This window comes from Sus scrofa, chromosome 15 (genome assembly GCF_054392235.1).
Source record: "Sus scrofa isolate SSC_HxYL_T2T_F1_AM1 chromosome 15, Sscrofa_HxYL_maternal_Yorkshire_Landrace_v2.0, whole genome shotgun sequence".
In the NCBI taxonomy this organism is placed as follows: domain Eukaryota; kingdom Metazoa; phylum Chordata; class Mammalia; order Artiodactyla; family Suidae; genus Sus; species Sus scrofa.
In genome coordinates, this window is record NC_139397.1 from 13665592 (window position 1) to 13688853 (window position 23262).

Below are 23262 nucleotides of genomic sequence, written 5' to 3' on the forward strand. Positions count from 1 at the left end.
TCACGCTGCATGGAATCCACTGCATTCAATCGGAATGCATTTTACAACGCTGCATGGATTACACTGCAATCAATCACGCTGCATCGAATCCACTGCATTCAGTCGGGATGATTTGGGCCATGCTCCATATAATCCACAGCATTCAATCAGGATGATTTGGCCTCGCTGCACGGACTCCACTGCATACAATCAGGATCCATTGCGCCACAATGCATGGAATCCTCTGCATTCAAAAATGCTGCATGGAATTGACTGCATTCAATCGGGATGCATTGGGCCTCGCTGCATGGACTCCACTGCATACAATCAGGATCCATTTCGCCACAATGCATGGAATCCTCTGCATTCAATGACGCTGCATTGAATCCACTGCATTCAATCGGGATGCTTTGGGACATGCTGCATAAAATCCACTGCATTCAATCATGCTGCATGGAATCCACTGCATTCAATCAGGCTGCATAAAATCCACTGCATTCAATAGGGTTCCATTACTTCACGCTGCATGGAATCCACTGCATTCAATAAGGATGCATTTTACCACGCTGCATGGATTCCACTGATTTCAATCACAATGCCTGGAATCCACTGCATTCAATCGGGAAGCATTGGGCCTCGCTGCATGGACTCCACTGCATACAATCGGGATCCATTGCGCCTCAATGCATGGAATCCCCTGCATTCAATGACGCTGCATGGAATCCACTGCATTCAATCGGGATGCTTTGGGAAATGCTGCATAAAATCCACTGCATTCAATCATGCTGCATGGAATCCACTTCATTCTATCATGCTTCAAGAAATCCACTGCATTCAATAGGGTTCCATTATTTCACGCTGCATGGAATCCACTGAATTCAATCACGCTGCATGGAATACACTGCATTCAATCGGGATGCGTTTTTCCAAGCTATATTGAGTGCACTGCATTCAATCACGCTGCCTGGAATCCACTGCATTCAATCGGGATGATTTGGGCCATGATGCATAAAATCCACTGCATTCAATTGGGATGCATTTGGCCTCACTGCATGGACTCCACTGCACACAATCGGGATCCATTGCGCCTCAATGCATGGAATCCTCTGCATTCAATGACGCTGCATGGAATCCACTGCATTCAATCGGGATGCTTTGGGCCATGCTGCATAAAATCCACTGCATTCAATCATGCTGCATGGACTCCACTGCATTCAATCATGCTGCATAATATCCACTGCATTCAATAGGGTTCCATTTCTTCAGGCTAAATGGAATCCACTGCATTCAATCACACTGCATGGAATCCACTGCATTCAATCGGGATACATTTTACCACGCTGCATGGAGTGCACTGCAATCAATCACAATGCATGGAATCCACTGCATTCAATCGGCATGCTTTGGGCCATGCTGCATAAAATCCACTGCATTCAATCATGCTGCATGGAATCCACTGTATTCATTCACGCTGCAAAAATCCACTGAATTCAATAAGGTTCCATTTCTTCACGCTGCATGGAATCAACTGCATTCAATCACGCTGCATGGAATCCACTGCATTCAATCAGGATGCTTTGGGCCATGCTGCATAATATCCACTGCATTCAATCATACTGCATCGAATCCTCTGCATTCAATCATGCTGCATAAAATCCACTGCATTCAATATGGTTCCATTTCTTCACGCTGCATGGAATCCACTGCATTCAATCGGGATGTTTGGGCCATGCTGCATAAACTCCACTGCATACAATCAGGATCCATTGTGCCACAATGCATGGAATCCTCTGCATTCAAAAATGCTGCATGGAATTGACTGCATTCAATCGGGATGAATTGGGCCTCGCTGCATGGACTCCACTGCATACAATCGGGATCCATTGCGCCACAATGCATGGAATTCTCTGCATTCAATGATGCTGCGTGGAATCCACTGCATTCAATCGGGATGCTTTGGGCCATGCTGCATAAAATCCACTGCATTCAGTCATGCTGCATGGAATCCACTGCATTCAATCATGCTTCATAAAATCCACTGCATTCAATAGGGTTCCATTTCTTCACGCTGCATGGAATCCACTGCATTCAATCACGCTGCATGGAATCCACTGCATTCACTCGGGATCCATTTCACAACGCTGCATGGAATCCACTGCATTGAATCTCGATGCATGGAATCCACTGCATTACATTGGTATCAATTAGACAATGCTGCAGGGAATCCACTGCATTCAGTCGGGATCCATTGCAGCATGCTGCATGTATTCCACTGCATTCAACCTGGAGACATTGCCCCACGCTGCATGCAATCCACTGCATTCACTCGGTATGCATTCCACAACGCTGCATGGAATCCACTGCATTCAATCATGCTTCATGGAATCCACTGCATTCAGTCGGTATCCATTGGGCCACGCTGCATGGAATCCACTGCATTCACTCGCGATGCATTTCACACTGCTGCATGGAATCGGTTGCATTCAGACACAGTGCATGGAATCCACTGCATTCAATCGGTATCAATTACACCATGCTGAATGGAATCCACTTCATTCAATCGAGATACATTGCACCACTCTGCATACAATCCACTGCATTCAAACACGCTGCATGGGATACACTGCATTCAATCGGCATGCTTTGGTCCATGCTGCATAAAATCCACTGCATTCAATCGGGATGCATTGGGCCTCGCTGCATGGACCCCACTGCATACAATCGGGATCCATTGTGCCACAATGCATGGAATCCTCTGCATTCAATGATGCTGCATGGAATCCACTGCATTCAATCGGGATGCTTTAGGCCATGCTGCATAAATTCCACTACATTCAATCATGCTGCATGGAATCCACTGCATTCAATCATGCTGCATAATATCCACTGCATTCAATAGGGTTCCATTTCTTCGTGCTGCATGGAATACACGGCATTCAATCACGCTGCATGGAATCCACTGCATTCAATCGGAATGCATTTTACAACGCTGCATCGATTACACTGCAATCAATCACGCTGCATGGAATCCACTGCATTGAATCGGGATGATTTGGGCCATGCTCCATATAATCCACAGCATTCAATCGGGATGATTTGGCCTCGCTGCATAGACTCCACTGCATACAATCAGGATCCATTGCGCCACAATGCATGGAATCCTCTGCATTCAAAAATGCTGCATGGAATTGAATGCATTCAATCGGGATGCATTGGGCCTCGCTGCATGGACTCCACCTCATTTAATCGGGATCGATAGCGCCTCAATGCATGAAATCCTCTGCATTCAATGACGCTGCATGGGATCCACTGCATTCAATCGGGATGGTTTGGGCCATGCTGCATAAAATCCACTGCATTCAATCATGCTGCATAATATCCACTTCATTCAATAGGGTTCCATTACTTCACGCTGCATGGAATCTGCTGCATTCAATCGGGATGGATTTTACCAAGCTGCATGGATTACACTGCATTCAATCACCATGCATGGATTCCACTGCATTCAATCCGGATGTTTTGGGCCATGCTGCATAAAATCCACTGCATTCAATCATGCTGCATGGAATCCACTGCATTCAATCGGGATGCTTTGGGCCATGCTGCATAAAATCCACTGCATTCAATCATGCTGCATGGCATCCACTGCATTCAATCATGCTGCATGGAATCCACTGCATTGAATAAGCTTTCATTTCTTCACGCTGCATGGAATCCACTGCATTCAATCATGCTGCATGGAATCCACTGCATTCAATCATGCTGCATAAAATCCACTGCATTCAATACGGTTCCATTTCCTCACGCTGCATAGAATACACTGCATTCAATCCCGCTGTATGGAATACACTGCCTTCAATCGGGATGCATTTTACCATGCTGCATGGATTACACTGCATTCAATCACAATGCATGGAATCCACTGCATTCAATCGGGATGCTTTGGGCCATGCTGCATAAAATCCACTGCATACAATCGGGATGCATTGGCCTCACTGCATGTACTCCACTGCATACAATCGTGACCCATTGCACCACAATGCATGGAAACCTCTGCATTCAATGACACTGCATGGAATCCACTGCATTCAATCGGGATGCTTTGGGCCATGCTGCATAAAATCCACTGCATTCAATCACGCTGCATGGAATCCACTGCATTCAATCATGCTGCATAAAATCCACTGAATTCAATCACGCTGCATGGAATCCACTGCATTCAATCGGGATGCATTTTACCACGCTGCATGGATTACACTGCAATCAATCACGCTGCATGGAATCCACTGCATTCAGTCGGGATGATTTGGACCATGCTCCATATAATCCACAGCATTCAATCGGGATGATTTGGCCTCGCTGCATGGACTCCACTGCATACAATCGGGACCCATTGCGCCACAATGCATGGAATCCTCTGCATTCAATGACGCTGCATGGAATCCACTGCATTCAATCGGGATGCTTTGGGACATGCTGCATAAAATCCACTGCATTCAATCATGCTGCATGGAATCCACTGCATTCAATCATGCTGCATAATATCCACTGCATTAAATAGGGTTCCATTTCTTCAGGCTAAATTGAATCCACTGCATTCAAACACACTGCATGGAATCCACTGCATTCAATCGGCATGCTTTGGCCATGCTGCATAAAATCCACTGCATTCAATCATGCTGCATGGTATCCACTGTATACATTCACGCCGCAAAAATCCACTGAATTCAATAATGTTCCATTTCTTCACGCTGCATGGAATCAACTGCATTCAATCATGCTTCATAAAATCCACTGCATTCAATTGGGATGCATTTTACCAGGCTGAATGGATTACCTGCAGTCAATCACGCTGCATGGAATCCACTGCATTCAATCAGGATGCTTTGGGCCATGCTGCATAATATCCACTGCATTCAATCATACTGCATCGAATCCACTGCATTCAATCATGCTGCATAAAATCCACTGCATTCAATAGGGTTCCATTTCTTCACGCTGCATGGAATCCACTGCATTTTATCGGGATGCATTTTACCACGCTTCATGGATTACACTGCATTCAATCACGCTGCATGGAATCCACTGCATTCAATCGGGATGTTTGGGCCATGCTGCATAAAATCCACTGCATACAATCAGGATCCATTGCGCCACAATGCATGGAATCGTCTGCATTCAAAAATGCTGCATGGAATTGACTGCATTCAATCGGGATGCATTGGGCCTCGCTGCATGGACTCCACTGCATACAATCGGGATCCATTGCGCCACAATGCATGGAATTCTCTGCATTCAATGATGCTGCGTGGAATCCACTGCATTCAATCATGCTGCATGGAATCCACAGCATTCAATCATGCTGCATAAAATCCACTGCATTCAGTAGGGTTCCATTTCCTCACGCTGCATAGAATACACTGCATTCAATCCCGCTGTATGGAATACACTGCCTTCAATCGGGATGCATTTTACCATGCTGCATGGATTACACTGCATTCAATCACAATGCATGGAATCCACTGCATTCAATCGGGATGCTTTGGGCCATGCTGCATAAAATCCACTGCATTCAATCATGCTGCATGGAATCCACTGCATTCAATCATGCTGCATAGAATCCACTGCATTCAATACGGTTCCATTTCCTCACGCTGCATAGAATACACTGCATTCAATCCCGCTGTATGGAATACACTGCCTTCAATCGGGATGCATTTTACCATGCTGCATGGATTACACTGCATTCAATCACAATGCATGGAATCCACTGCATTCAATCGGGATGCTTTGGGCCATGCTGCATAAAATCCACTGCATACAATCGGGATGCATTGGCCTCACTGCATGGACTCCACTGCATATAATCGGGACCCATTGCGCCACAATGCATGGAATCCACTGCATTCAATCAGGCTGCATACAATCCACTGCATTCAATACCATTCCATTATTTCACGCTGCATGGAATCCACTGCATTCAATAAGGATGCATTTTACCACGCTGCATGGATTCCACTGATTTCAATCACAATGCCTGGAATCCACTGCATTCAATCGGGATGCATTGGGCCTCGCTGCATGGACTCCACTGCATACAATCGGGATCCATTGCGCCTCAATGCATGGAATCCTCTGCATTCAATGATGCTGCATGGAATCCACTGCATTCAATCGGGATGCTTTGGGCCATGCTGCATAAAATCCACTGCATTCAATCACGCTGCATGGAATCCGCTTCATTCAATCGGGATGCATTTTTCCACGCTATATTGAGTGCACTGCATTCAATCACAATGCATGGAATCCACTGCATTCACTCGGGATCCATTTCACAACGCTGCATGGAATCCACTGCATTGAATCTCGATGCATGGAATCCACTGCATTACATTGGTATCAATTACACAATGCTGCAGGGAATCCACTGCATTCAGTCGGGATCCATTGCAGCATGCTGCATGGATTCCACTGCATTCAACCTGGATACATTGCCCCACGCTGCATGCAATCCTTTTCATTCACTCTGGATGCATTACACAACGCTGCATGGAATCCAGTGCATTCAATCACGCCACAGGGAATCCACTGCATTCAATCAGGATCCATTGGGCCATGCTGCACGGAATCGACTGCATTCAATCAGGATCCATTGGGCCAAGCTGCACGGAATCGACTGCATTCAATCAGGATCCATTGGGCCAAGCTGCATGCAATCCACTGCATTCACCCGGGATGAATTTCACACTGCTGCAAGGAATCAAGTGCATTCACTCACACTGCATGTATTCCACTGCATTCAACCTGGAGACATTGCCCCACGCTGCATGCAATCCACTGCATTCACTCGGTATGCATTCCACAATGCTGCATGGAATCCACTGCATTCAATCATGCTTCATGGAATCCACTGCATTCAGTCGGTATCCATTGGGCCAAGCTGAATGGAATCCACTTCATTCAATAGAGATACATTGCACCACTCTGCATACAATCCACTGCATTCAAACACGCTGCATGGGATACACTGCATTCAATCGGGATGTTTGGGCCATGCTGCATAAAATCCACTGCATTCAATCGGGATGCATTGGGCCTCGCTGCATGGACTCCACTGCATACAATAGGGATCCATTGCGCCACAATGCATGGAATCCTCTGCATTCAATGACGCTGCATGGAATCCACTGCATTCAATCGGGATGCTTTAGGCCATGCTGCATAAATTCCACTACATTCAATCATGCTGCATGGACTCCACTGCATTCAATCATGCTGCATAATATCCACTGAATTCAATAAGGTTCCATTTCTTCACGCTGCATGGAATCAACTGCATTCAATCACGCTGCATGGAATCCACTGCATTCAATCAGGATGCTTTGGGCCATGCTGCATAATATCCACTGCATTCAATCATACTGCATCGAATCCTCTGCATTCAATCATGCTGCATAAAATCCACTGCATTCAATATGGTTCCATTTCTTCACGCTGCATGGAATCCACTGCATTCAATCGGGATGTTTGGGCCATGCTGCATAAACTCCACTGCATACAATCAGGATCCATTGTGCCACAATGCATGGAATCCTCTGCATTCAAAAATGCTGCATGGAATTGACTGCATTCAATCGGGATGAATTGGGCCTCGCTGCATGGACTCCACTGCATACAATCGGGATCCATTGCGCCACAATGCATGGAATTCTCTGCATTCAATGATGCTGCGTGGAATCCACTGCATTCAATCGGGATGCTTTGGGCCATGCTGCATAAAATCCACTGCATTCAGTCATGCTGCATGGAATCCACTGCATTCAATCATGCTTCATAAAATCCACTGCATTCAATAGGGTTCCATTTCTTCACGCTGCATGGAATCCACTGCATTCAATCACGCTGCATGGAATCCACTGCATTCACTCGGGATCCATTTCACAACGCTGCATGGAATCCACTGCATTGAATCTCGATGCATGGAATCCACTGCATTACATTGGTATCAATTAGACAATGCTGCAGGGAATCCACTGCATTCAGTCGGGATCCATTGCAGCATGCTGCATGTATTCCACTGCATTCAACCTGGAGACATTGCCCCACGCTGCATGCAATCCACTGCATTCACTCGGTATGCATTCCACAACGCTGCATGGAATCCACTGCATTCAATCATGCTTCATGGAATCCACTGCATTCAGTCGGTATCCATTGGGCCACGCTGCATGGAATCCACTGCATTCACTCGCGATGCATTTCACACTGCTGCATGGAATCGGTTGCATTCAGACACAGTGCATGGAATCCACTGCATTCAATCGGTATCAATTACACCATGCTGAATGGAATCCACTTCATTCAATCGAGATACATTGCACCACTCTGCATACAATCCACTGCATTCAAACACGCTGCATGGGATACACTGCATTCAATCGGCATGCTTTGGTCCATGCTGCATAAAATCCACTGCATTCAATCGGGATGCATTGGGCCTCGCTGCATGGACCCCACTGCATACAATCGGGATCCATTGTGCCACAATGCATGGAATCCTCTGCATTCAATGATGCTGCATGGAATCCACTGCATTCAATCGGGATGCTTTAGGCCATGCTGCATAAATTCCACTACATTCAATCATGCTGCATGGAATCCACTGCATTCAATCATGCTGCATAATATCCACTGCATTCAATAGGGTTCCATTTCTTCGTGCTGCATGGAATACACGGCATTCAATCACGCTGCATGGAATCCACTGCATTCAATCGGAATGCATTTTACAACGCTGCATCGATTACACTGCAATCAATCACGCTGCATGGAATCCACTGCATTGAATCGGGATGATTTGGGCCATGCTCCATATAATCCACAGCATTCAATCGGGATGATTTGGCCTCGCTGCATAGACTCCACTGCATACAATCAGGATCCATTGCGCCACAATGCATGGAATCCTCTGCATTCAAAAATGCTGCATGGAATTGAATGCATTCAATCGGGATGCATTGGGCCTCGCTGCATGGACTCCACCTCATTTAATCGGGATCGATAGCGCCTCAATGCATGAAATCCTCTGCATTCAATGACGCTGCATGGGATCCACTGCATTCAATCGGGATGGTTTGGGCCATGCTGCATAAAATCCACTGCATTCAATCATGCTGCATAATATCCACTTCATTCAATAGGGTTCCATTACTTCACGCTGCATGGAATCTGCTGCATTCAATCGGGATGGATTTTACCAAGCTGCATGGATTACACTGCATTCAATCACCATGCATGGATTCCACTGCATTCAATCCGGATGTTTTGGGCCATGCTGCATAAAATCCACTGCATTCAATCATGCTGCATGGAATCCACTGCATTCAATCGGGATGCTTTGGGCCATGCTGCATAAAATCCACTGCATTCAATCATGCTGCATGGCATCCACTGCATTCAATCATGCTGCATGGAATCCACTGCATTGAATAAGCTTTCATTTCTTCACGCTGCATGGAATCCACTGCATTCAATCATGCTGCATGGAATCCACTGCATTCAATCATGCTGCATAAAATCCACTGCATTCAATACGGTTCCATTTCCTCACGCTGCATAGAATACACTGCATTCAATCCCGCTGTATGGAATACACTGCCTTCAATCGGGATGCATTTTACCATGCTGCATGGATTACACTGCATTCAATCACAATGCATGGAATCCACTGCATTCAATCGGGATGCTTTGGGCCATGCTGCATAAAATCCACTGCATACAATCGGGATGCATTGGCCTCACTGCATGTACTCCACTGCATACAATCGTGACCCATTGCACCACAATGCATGGAAACCTCTGCATTCAATGACACTGCATGGAATCCACTGCATTCAATCGGGATGCTTTGGGCCATGCTGCATAAAATCCACTGCATTCAATCACGCTGCATGGAATCCACTGCATTCAATCATGCTGCATAAAATCCACTGAATTCAATCACGCTGCATGGAATCCACTGCATTCAATCGGGATGCATTTTACCACGCTGCATGGATTACACTGCAATCAATCACGCTGCATGGAATCCACTGCATTCAGTCGGGATGATTTGGACCATGCTCCATATAATCCACAGCATTCAATCGGGATGATTTGGCCTCGCTGCATGGACTCCACTGCATACAATCGGGACCCATTGCGCCACAATGCATGGAATCCTCTGCATTCAATGACGCTGCATGGAATCCACTGCATTCAATCGGGATGCTTTGGGACATGCTGCATAAAATCCACTGCATTCAATCATGCTGCATGGAATCCACTGCATTCAATCATGCTGCATAATATCCACTGCATTAAATAGGGTTCCATTTCTTCAGGCTAAATTGAATCCACTGCATTCAAACACACTGCATGGAATCCACTGCATTCAATCGGCATGCTTTGGCCATGCTGCATAAAATCCACTGCATTCAATCATGCTGCATGGTATCCACTGTATACATTCACGCCGCAAAAATCCACTGAATTCAATAATGTTCCATTTCTTCACGCTGCATGGAATCAACTGCATTCAATCATGCTTCATAAAATCCACTGCATTCAATTGGGATGCATTTTACCAGGCTGAATGGATTACCTGCAGTCAATCACGCTGCATGGAATCCACTGCATTCAATCAGGATGCTTTGGGCCATGCTGCATAATATCCACTGCATTCAATCATACTGCATCGAATCCACTGCATTCAATCATGCTGCATAAAATCCACTGCATTCAATAGGGTTCCATTTCTTCACGCTGCATGGAATCCACTGCATTTTATCGGGATGCATTTTACCACGCTTCATGGATTACACTGCATTCAATCACGCTGCATGGAATCCACTGCATTCAATCGGGATGTTTGGGCCATGCTGCATAAAATCCACTGCATACAATCAGGATCCATTGCGCCACAATGCATGGAATCGTCTGCATTCAAAAATGCTGCATGGAATTGACTGCATTCAATCGGGATGCATTGGGCCTCGCTGCATGGACTCCACTGCATACAATCGGGATCCATTGCGCCACAATGCATGGAATTCTCTGCATTCAATGATGCTGCGTGGAATCCACTGCATTCAATCATGCTGCATGGAATCCACAGCATTCAATCATGCTGCATAAAATCCACTGCATTCAGTAGGGTTCCATTTCCTCACGCTGCATAGAATACACTGCATTCAATCCCGCTGTATGGAATACACTGCCTTCAATCGGGATGCATTTTACCATGCTGCATGGATTACACTGCATTCAATCACAATGCATGGAATCCACTGCATTCAATCGGGATGCTTTGGGCCATGCTGCATAAAATCCACTGCATTCAATCATGCTGCATGGAATCCACTGCATTCAATCATGCTGCATAGAATCCACTGCATTCAATACGGTTCCATTTCCTCACGCTGCATAGAATACACTGCATTCAATCCCGCTGTATGGAATACACTGCCTTCAATCGGGATGCATTTTACCATGCTGCATGGATTACACTGCATTCAATCACAATGCATGGAATCCACTGCATTCAATCGGGATGCTTTGGGCCATGCTGCATAAAATCCACTGCATACAATCGGGATGCATTGGCCTCACTGCATGGACTCCACTGCATATAATCGGGACCCATTGCGCCACAATGCATGGAATCCACTGCATTCAATCAGGCTGCATACAATCCACTGCATTCAATACCATTCCATTATTTCACGCTGCATGGAATCCACTGCATTCAATAAGGATGCATTTTACCACGCTGCATGGATTCCACTGATTTCAATCACAATGCCTGGAATCCACTGCATTCAATCGGGATGCATTGGGCCTCGCTGCATGGACTCCACTGCATACAATCGGGATCCATTGCGCCTCAATGCATGGAATCCTCTGCATTCAATGATGCTGCATGGAATCCACTGCATTCAATCGGGATGCTTTGGGCCATGCTGCATAAAATCCACTGCATTCAATCACGCTGCATGGAATCCGCTTCATTCAATCGGGATGCATTTTTCCACGCTATATTGAGTGCACTGCATTCAATCACAATGCATGGAATCCACTGCATTCACTCGGGATCCATTTCACAACGCTGCATGGAATCCACTGCATTGAATCTCGATGCATGGAATCCACTGCATTACATTGGTATCAATTACACAATGCTGCAGGGAATCCACTGCATTCAGTCGGGATCCATTGCAGCATGCTGCATGGATTCCACTGCATTCAACCTGGATACATTGCCCCACGCTGCATGCAATCCTTTTCATTCACTCTGGATGCATTACACAACGCTGCATGGAATCCAGTGCATTCAATCACGCCACAGGGAATCCACTGCATTCAATCAGGATCCATTGGGCCATGCTGCACGGAATCGACTGCATTCAATCAGGATCCATTGGGCCAAGCTGCACGGAATCGACTGCATTCAATCAGGATCCATTGGGCCAAGCTGCATGCAATCCACTGCATTCACCCGGGATGAATTTCACACTGCTGCAAGGAATCAAGTGCATTCACTCACACTGCATGTATTCCACTGCATTCAACCTGGAGACATTGCCCCACGCTGCATGCAATCCACTGCATTCACTCGGTATGCATTCCACAATGCTGCATGGAATCCACTGCATTCAATCATGCTTCATGGAATCCACTGCATTCAGTCGGTATCCATTGGGCCAAGCTGAATGGAATCCACTTCATTCAATAGAGATACATTGCACCACTCTGCATACAATCCACTGCATTCAAACACGCTGCATGGGATACACTGCATTCAATCGGGATGTTTGGGCCATGCTGCATAAAATCCACTGCATTCAATCGGGATGCATTGGGCCTCGCTGCATGGACTCCACTGCATACAATAGGGATCCATTGCGCCACAATGCATGGAATCCTCTGCATTCAATGACGCTGCATGGAATCCACTGCATTCAATCGGGATGCTTTAGGCCATGCTGCATAAATTCCACTACATTCAATCATGCTGCATGGACTCCACTGCATTCAATCATGCTGCATAATATCCACTGAATTCAATAAGGTTCCATTTCTTCACGCTGCATGGAATCAACTGCATTCAATCACGCTGCATGGAATCCACTGCATTCAATCAGGATGCTTTGGGCCATGCTGCATAATATCCACTGCATTCAATCATACTGCATCGAATCCTCTGCATTCAATCATGCTGCATAAAATCCACTGCATTCAATATGGTTCCATTTCTTCACGCTGCATGGAATCCACTGCATTCAATCGGGATGTTTGGGCCATGCTGCATAAACTCCACTGCATACAATCAGGATCCATTGTGCCACAATGCATGGAATCCTCTGCATTCAAAAATGCTGCATGGAATTGACTGCATTCAATCGGGATGAATTGGGCCTCGCTGCATGGACTCCACTGCATACAATCGGGATCCATTGCGCCACAATGCATGGAATTCTCTGCATTCAATGATGCTGCGTGGAATCCACTGCATTCAATCGGGATGCTTTGGGCCATGCTGCATAAAATCCACTGCATTCAGTCATGCTGCATGGAATCCACTGCATTCAATCATGCTTCATAAAATCCACTGCATTCAATAGGGTTCCATTTCTTCACGCTGCATGGAATCCACTGCATTCAATCACGCTGCATGGAATCCACTGCATTCACTCGGGATCCATTTCACAACGCTGCATGGAATCCACTGCATTGAATCTCGATGCATGGAATCCACTGCATTACATTGGTATCAATTAGACAATGCTGCAGGGAATCCACTGCATTCAGTCGGGATCCATTGCAGCATGCTGCATGTATTCCACTGCATTCAACCTGGAGACATTGCCCCACGCTGCATGCAATCCACTGCATTCACTCGGTATGCATTCCACAACGCTGCATGGAATCCACTGCATTCAATCATGCTTCATGGAATCCACTGCATTCAGTCGGTATCCATTGGGCCACGCTGCATGGAATCCACTGCATTCACTCGCGATGCATTTCACACTGCTGCATGGAATCGGTTGCATTCAGACACAGTGCATGGAATCCACTGCATTCAATCGGTATCAATTACACCATGCTGAATGGAATCCACTTCATTCAATCGAGATACATTGCACCACTCTGCATACAATCCACTGCATTCAAACACGCTGCATGGGATACACTGCATTCAATCGGCATGCTTTGGTCCATGCTGCATAAAATCCACTGCATTCAATCGGGATGCATTGGGCCTCGCTGCATGGACCCCACTGCATACAATCGGGATCCATTGCGCCACAATGCATGGAATCCTCTGCATTCAATGATGCTGCATGGAATCCACTGCATTCAATCGGGATGCTTTAGGCCATGCTGCATAAATTCCACTACATTCAATCATGCTGCATGGAATCCACTGCATTCAATCATGCTGCATAATATCCACTGCATTCAATAGGGTTCCATTTCTTCATGCTGCATGGAATACACGGCATTCAATCACGCTGCATGGAATCCACTGCATTCAATCGGAATGCATTTTACAACGCTGCATCGATTACACTGCAATCAATCACGCTGCATGGAATCCACTGCATTGAATCGGGATGATTTGGGCCATGCTCCATATAATCCACAGCATTCAATCGGGATGATTTGGCCTCGCTGCATAGACTCCACTGCATACAATCAGGATCCATTGCGCCACAATGCATGGAATCCTCTGCATTCAAAAATGCTGCATGGAATTGAATGCATTCAATCGGGATGCATTGGGCCTCGCTGCATGGACTCCACCTCATTTAATCGGGATCGATAGCGCCTCAATGCATGAAATCCTCTGCATTCAATGACGCTGCATGGGATCCACTGCATTCAATCGGGATGGTTTGGGCCATGCTGCATAAAATCCACTGCATTCAATCATGCTGCATAATATCCACTTCATTCAATAGGGTTCCATTACTTCACGCTGCATGGAATCTGCTGCATTCAATCGGGATGGATTTTACCAAGCTGCATGGATTACACTGCATTCAATCACCATGCATGGATTCCACTGCATTCAATCCGGATGTTTTGGGCCATGCTGCATAAAATCCACTGCATTCAATCATGCTGCATGGAATCCACTGCATTCAATCGGGATGCTTTGGGCCATGCTGCATAAAATCCACTGCATTCAATCATGCTGCATGGCATCCACTGCATTCAATCATGCTGCATGGAATCCACTGCATTGAATAAGCTTTCATTTCTTCACGCTGCATGGAATCCACTGCATTCAATCATGCTGCATGGAATCCACTGCATTCAATCATGCTGCATAAAATCCACTGCATTCAATACGGTTCCATTTCCTCACGCTGCATAGAATACACTGCATTCAATCCCGCTGTATGGAATACACTGCCTTCAATCGGGATGCATTTTACCATGCTGCATGGATTACACTGCATTCAATCACAATGCATGGAATCCACTGCATTCAATCGGGATGCTTTGGGCCATGCTGCATAAAATCCACTGCATACAATCGGGATGCATTGGCCTCACTGCATGTACTCCACTGCATACAATCGTGACCCATTGCACCACAATGCATGGAAACCTCTGCATTCAATGACACTGCATGGAATCCACTGCATTCAATCGGGATGCTTTGGGCCATGCTGCATAAAATCCACTGCATTCAATCACGCTGCATGGAATCCACTGCATTCAATCATGCTGCATAAAATCCACTGAATTCAATCACGCTGCATGGAATCCACTGCATTCAATCGGGATGCATTTTACCACGCTGCATGGATTACACTGCAATCAATCACGCTGCATGGAATCCACTGCATTCAGTCGGGATGATTTGGACCATGCTCCATATAATCCACAGCATTCAATCGGGATGATTTGGCCTCGCTGCATGGACTCCACTGCATACAATCGGGACCCATTGCGCCACAATGCATGGAATCCTCTGCATTCAATGACGCTGCATGGAATCCACTGCATTCAATCGGGATGCTTTGGGACATGCTGCATAAAATCCACTGCATTCAATCATGCTGCATGGAATCCACTGCATTCAATCATGCTGCATAATATCCACTGCATTCAATAGGGTTCCATTTCTTCAGGCTAAATTGAATCCACTGCATTCAAACACACTGCATGGAATCCACTGCATTCAATCGGCATGCTTTGGCCATGCTGCATAAAATCCACTGCATTCAATCATGCTGCATGGTATCCACTGTATACATTCACGCCGCAAAAATCCACTGAATTCAATAATGTTCCATTTCTTCACGCTGCATGGAATCAACTGCATTCAATCATGCTTCATAAAATCCACTGCATTCAATTGGGATGCATTTTACCAGGCTGAATGGATTACCTGCAGTCAATCACGCTGCATGGAATCCACTGCATTCAATCAGGATGCTTTGGGCCATGCTGCATAATATCCACTGCATTCAATCATACTGCATCGAATCCACTGCATTCAATCATGCTGCATAAAATCCACTGCATTCAATAGGGTTCCATTTCTTCACGCTGCATGGAATCCACTGCATTTTATCGGGATGCATTTTACCACGCTTCATGGATTACACTGCATTCAATCACGCTGCATGGAATCCACTGCATTCAATCGGGATGTTTGGGCCATGCTGCATAAAATCCACTGCATACAATCAGGATCCATTGCGCCACAATGCATGGAATCGTCTGCATTCAAAAATGCTGCATGGAATTGACTGCATTCAATCGGGATGCATTGGGCCTCGCTGCATGGACTCCACTGCATACAATCGGGATCCATTGCGCCACAATGCATGGAATTCTCTGCATTCAATGATGCTGCGTGGAATCCACTGCATTCAATCATGCTGCATGGAATCCACAGCATTCAATCATGCTGCATAAAATCCACTGCATTCAGTAGGGTTCCATTTCCTCACGCTGCATAGAATACACTGCATTCAATCCCGCTGTATGGAATACACTGCCTTCAATCGGGATGCATTTTACCATGCTGCATGGATTACACTGCATTCAATCACAATGCATGGAATCCACTGCATTCAATCGGGATGCTTTGGGCCATGCTGCATAAAATCCACTGCATTCAATCATGCTGCATGGAATCCACTGCATTCAATCATGCTGCATAGAATCCACTGCATTCAATACGGTTCCATTTCCTCACGCTGCATAGAATACACTGCATTCAATCCCGCTGTATGGAATACACTGCCTTCAATCGGGATGCATTTTACCATGCTGCATGGATTACACTGCATTCAATCACAATGCATGGAATCCACTGCATTCAATCGGGATGCTTTGGGCCATGCTGCATAAAATCCACTGCATACAATCGGGATGCATTGGCCTCACTGCATGGACTCCACTGCATATAATCGGGACCCATTGCGCCACAATGCATGGAATCCACTGCATTCAATCAGGCTGCATACAATCCACTGCATTCAATACCATTCCATTATTTCACGCTGCATGGAATCCACTGCATTCAATAAGGATGCATTTTACCACGCTGCATGGATTCCACTGATTTCAATCACAATGCCTGGAATCCACTGCATTCAATCGGGATGCATTGGGCCTCGCTGCATGGACTCCACTGCATACAATCGGGATCCATTGCGCCTCAATGCATGGAATCCTCTGCATTCAATGATGCTGCATGGAATCCACTGCATTCAATCGGGATGCTTTGGGCCATGCTGCATAAAATCCACTGCATTCAATCACGCTGCATGGAATCCGCTTCATTCAATCGGGATGCATTTTTCCACGCTATATTGAGTGCACTGCATTCAATCACAATGCATGGAATCCACTGCATTCACTCGGGATCCATTTCACAACGCTGCATGGAATCCACTGCATTGAATCTCGATGCATGGAATCCACTGCATTACATTGGTATCAATTACACAATGCTGCAGGGAATCCACTGCATTCAGTCGGGATCCATTGCAGCATGCTGCATGGATTCCACTGCATTCAACCTGGATACATTGCCCCACGCTGCATGCAATCCTTTTCATTCACTCTGGATGCATTACACAACGCTGCATGGAATCCAGTGCATTCAATCACGCCACAGGGAATCCACTGCATTCAATCAGGATCCATTGGGCCATGCTGCACGGAATCGACTGCATTCAATCAGGATCCATTGGGCCAAGCTGCACGGAATCGACTGCATTCAATCAGGATCCATTGGGCCAAGCTGCATGCAATCCACTGCATTCACCCGGGATGAATTTCACACTGCTGCAAGGAATCAAGTGCATTCACTCACACTGCATGTATTCCACTGCATTCAACCTGGAGACATTGCCCCACGCTGCATGCAATCCACTGCATTCACTCGGTATGCATTCCACAATGCTGCATGGAATCCACTGCATTCAATCATGCTTCATGGAATCCACTGCATTCAGTCGGTATCCATTGGGCCAAGCTGAATGGAATCCACTTCATTCAATAGAGATACATTGCACCACTCTGCATACAATCCACTGCATTCAAACACGCTGCATGGGATACACTGCATTCAATCGGGATGTTTGGGCCATGCTGCATAAAATCCACTGCATTCAATCGGGATGCATTGGGCCTCGCTGCATGGACTCCACTGCATACAATAGGGATCCATTGCGCCACAATGCATGGAATCCTCTGCATTCAATGACGCTGCATGGAATCCACTGCATTCAATCGGGATGCTTTAGGCCATGCTGCATAAATTCCACTACATTCAATCATGCTGCATGGACTCCACTGCATTCAATCATGCTGCATAATATCCACTGCATTCAATCATGCTGCATAAAATCCACTGCATTCAGTAGGGTTCCATTTCCTCACGCTGCATGGAATCCACTGCATTCTATCGGGATGCATTTTACCACGCTTCATGGATTACACTGCATTCAATCACGCTGCATGGAATCCACTGCATTCAATCGGGATCCATTGTGCCACAATGCATGGAATCCTCTGCATTCAAAAATGCTGCATGGAATCCACTGCATTCAATCGGGATGATTTGGGCCATGCTGCATAAAATCCACTGCATTCAATCACGCTGCATGGAATCCACTGCATTCAATCATGCTGCATAAAATCCACTGCATTCAATCATGCTGCATAGAATCAATTGCATTCAATAAGGTTCCATTTCTTCACGCTGCATGGAATCCACTGAATTCAATCACGCTGCATGGAATCCACTGCATTCAATCGGGATGCTTTAGGCCATGCTGCATAAATTCCACTACATTCAATCATGCTGCATGGACTCCACTGCATTCAATCATGCTGCATAATATCCACTGCATTCAATCATGCTGCATAAAATCCACTGCATTCAGTAGGGTTCCATTTCCTCACGCTGCATGGAATCCACTGCATTCTATCGGGATGCATTTTACCACGCTTCATGGATTACACTGCATTCAATCACGCTGCATGGAATCCACTGCATTCAATCGGGATCCATTGTGCCACAATGCATGGAATCCTCTGCATTCAAAAATGCTGCATGGAATCCACTGCATTCAATCGGGATGCTTTGGGCCATGCTGCATAAAATCCACTGCATTCAATCACGCTGCATGGAATCCACTGCATTCAATCATGCTGCATAAAATCCACTGCATTCAATCATGCTGCATAAAATCAATTGCATTCAATAAGGTTCCATTTCTTCACGCTGCATGGAATCCACTGAATTCAATCACGCTGCATGGAATCCACTGCATTCAATCGGGATGCATTTTACCACGCTGCATGGATTACACTGCAATCAATCACACTGCATCGAATTCACTACATTCAGTCGGGATGATTTGGGCCATGCTCCATATAATGCACAGCATTCAATCGGGATGATTTCGCCTCGCTGCATGGACTCCACTGCATGCAATCAGGATCCATTGCGCCACAATGCACGGAATCCTCTGCATTCAAAAATGCTGCATGGAATTGACTGCATTCAATCGGGATGCATTGGGCCTCGCTGCATGGACTCCACTGCATACAATCAGGATCCATTGCGCCACAATGCATGGAATCCTCTGCATTCAATGACGCTGCATGTAATCCACTGCATTCAATCGGGATGCTTTGGGCCATTCTGCATAAAATCCACTGCATTCAATCATGCTGCATGGAATCCACTGCATTCAATCAGGCTGCATACAATCCACTGCATTCAATAGGGTTCCATTTCTTCACGCTGCATGGAATACACGGCATTCAATCACGCTGCATGGAATCCACTGCATTCAATCGGGATGCATTTTACCTCACTGCATGGAGTTCACTGCATTCAATCACAATGCATGGAATCCACTGCATTCAATCGGAATGCATTTTACAACGCTGCATGGATTACACTGTAATCAATCACGCTGCATGGAATCCACTGCATTCAATCGGGATGATTTGGGCCATGCTCCATATAATCCACAGCATTCAATCGGGATGATTTGGCCTCGCTGCATAGACTCCACTGCATACAATCAGGAACCATTGCGCCACAATGCATGGAATCCTCTGCATTCAAAAATGCTGCATGGAATTGAATGCATTCAATCGGGATGCATTGGGCCTCGCTGCATGGACTCCACCTCATATAATCGGGATCGATTGCACCTCAATGCATGGAATCCTCTGCATTCAATGACGCTGCATGGGATCCACGGCATTCAATCGGGATGGTTTGGGCCATGCTGCATAAAATCCACTGCATTCAATCATGCTGCATAAAATCCGCTGCATTCAATAGGGTTCCATTACTTCACGCTGCATGGAATCCGCTGCATTCAATCAAGCTGCATGGAATCCACTGCATTCAATCGGGATGGATTTTACCACGCTGCATGGATTACACTGCATTCAATCACCATGCATGGATTCCACTGCATTCAATCCGGATGTTTTGGGCCATGCTGCATAAAATCCACTGCATTCAATCATGCTGCATGGAATCAACTGCATTCAATCCGGATGCTTTGTGCCATGCTGCCTAAAATACACTGCATTCAATCATGCTGCATGGCATCCACTGCATTCAATCATGCTGCATGGAATCCACTGCATTGAATAAGCTTTCATTTCTTCACGCTGCATGGAATCCACTGCATTCAATCATGCTGCATGGAATCCACTGCATTCAATCATGCTGCATAAAATCCACTGCATTCAATACGGTTCCATTTCCTCACGCTGCATAGAATACACTGCATTCAATCCCGCTGTATGGAATACACTGCCTTCAATCGGGATGCATTTTACCATGCTGCATGGATTACACTGCATTCAATCACAATGCATGGAATCCACTGCATACAATCGGGATGCATTGGCCTCACTGCATGGGCTCCACTGCATACAATCGGGACCCATTGCGCCACAATGCATGGAATCCTCTGCATTCAATGCCGCTGCATGGAATCCACTGAATTCAATCGGGATGCTTTGGGCCATGCTGCATAAAATCCACTGCATTCAATCACGCTGCATGGAATCAACTGCATTCAATCATGCTGCATAAAATCCACTGCATTCAATCATGCTGCATAAAATCCACTGCATTCAATCATGCTGCATAAAATCAATTGCATTCAATAAGGTTCCATTTCTTCACGCTGCATGGAATCCACTGAATTCAATCACGCTGCATGGAATCCACTGCATTCAATCGGAATGCATTTTACAACGCTGCATGGATTACACTGCAATCAATCACGCTGCATCGAATCCACTGCATTCAGTCGGGATGATTTGGGCCATGCTCCATATAATCCACAGCATTCAATCAGGATGATTTGGCCTCGCTGCACGGACTCCACTGCATACAATCAGGATCCATTGCGCCACAATGCATGGAATACTCTGCATTCAAAAATGCTGCATGGAATTGACTGCATTCAATCGGGATGCATTGGGCCTCGCTGCATGGACTCCACTGCATACAATCAGGATCCATTTCGCCACAATGCATGGAATCCTCTGCATTCAATGACGCTGCATTGAATCCACTGCATTCAATCGGGATGCTTTGGGACATGCTGCATAAAATCCACTGCATTCAATCATGCTGCATGGAATCCACTGCATTCAATCAGGCTGCATAAAATCCACTGCATTCAATAGGGTTCCATTACTTCACGCTGCATGGAATCCACTGCATTCAATAAGGATGCATTTTACCACGCTGCATGGATTCCACTGATTTCAATCACAATGCCTGGAATCCACTGCATTCAATCGGGAAGCATTGGGCCTCGCTGCATGGACTCCACTGCATACAATCGGGATCCATTGCGCCTCAATGCATGGAATCCCCTGCATTCAATGACGCTGCATGGAATCCACTGCATTCAATCGGGATGCTTTGGGAAATGCTGCATAAAATCCACTGCATTCAATCATGCTGCATGGAATCCACTTCATTCTATCATGCTTCAAGTAATCCACTGCATTCAATAGGGTTCCATTATTTCACGCTGCATGGAATCCACTGAATTCAATCACGCTGCATGGAATACACTGCATTCAATCGGGATGCGTTTTTCCAAGCTATATTGAGTGCACTGCATTCAATCACGCTGCCTGGAATCCACTGCATTCAATCGGGATGATTTGGGCCATGATGCATAAAATCCACTGCATTCAATTGGGATGCATTTGGCCTCACTGCATGGACTCCACTGCACACAATCGGGATCCATTGCGCCTCAATGCATGGAATCCTCTGCATTCAATGACGCTGCATGGAATCCACTGCATTCAATCGGGATGCTTTGGGCCATGCTGCATAAAATCCACTGCATTCAATCATGCTGCATGGACTCCACTGCATTCAATCATGCTGCATAATATCCACTGCATTCAATAGGGTTCCATTTCTTCAGGCTAAATGGAATCCACTGCATTCAATCACACTGCATGGAATCCACTGCATTCAATCGGGATACATTTTACCACGCTGCATGGAGTGCACTGCAATCAATCACAATGCATGGAATCCACTGCATTCAATCGGCATGCTTTGGGCCATGCTGCATAAAATCCACTGCATTCAATCATGCTGCATGGAATCCACTGTATTCATTCACGCTGCAAAAATCCACTGAATTCAATAAGGTTCCATTTCTTCACGCTGCATGGAATCAACTGCATTCA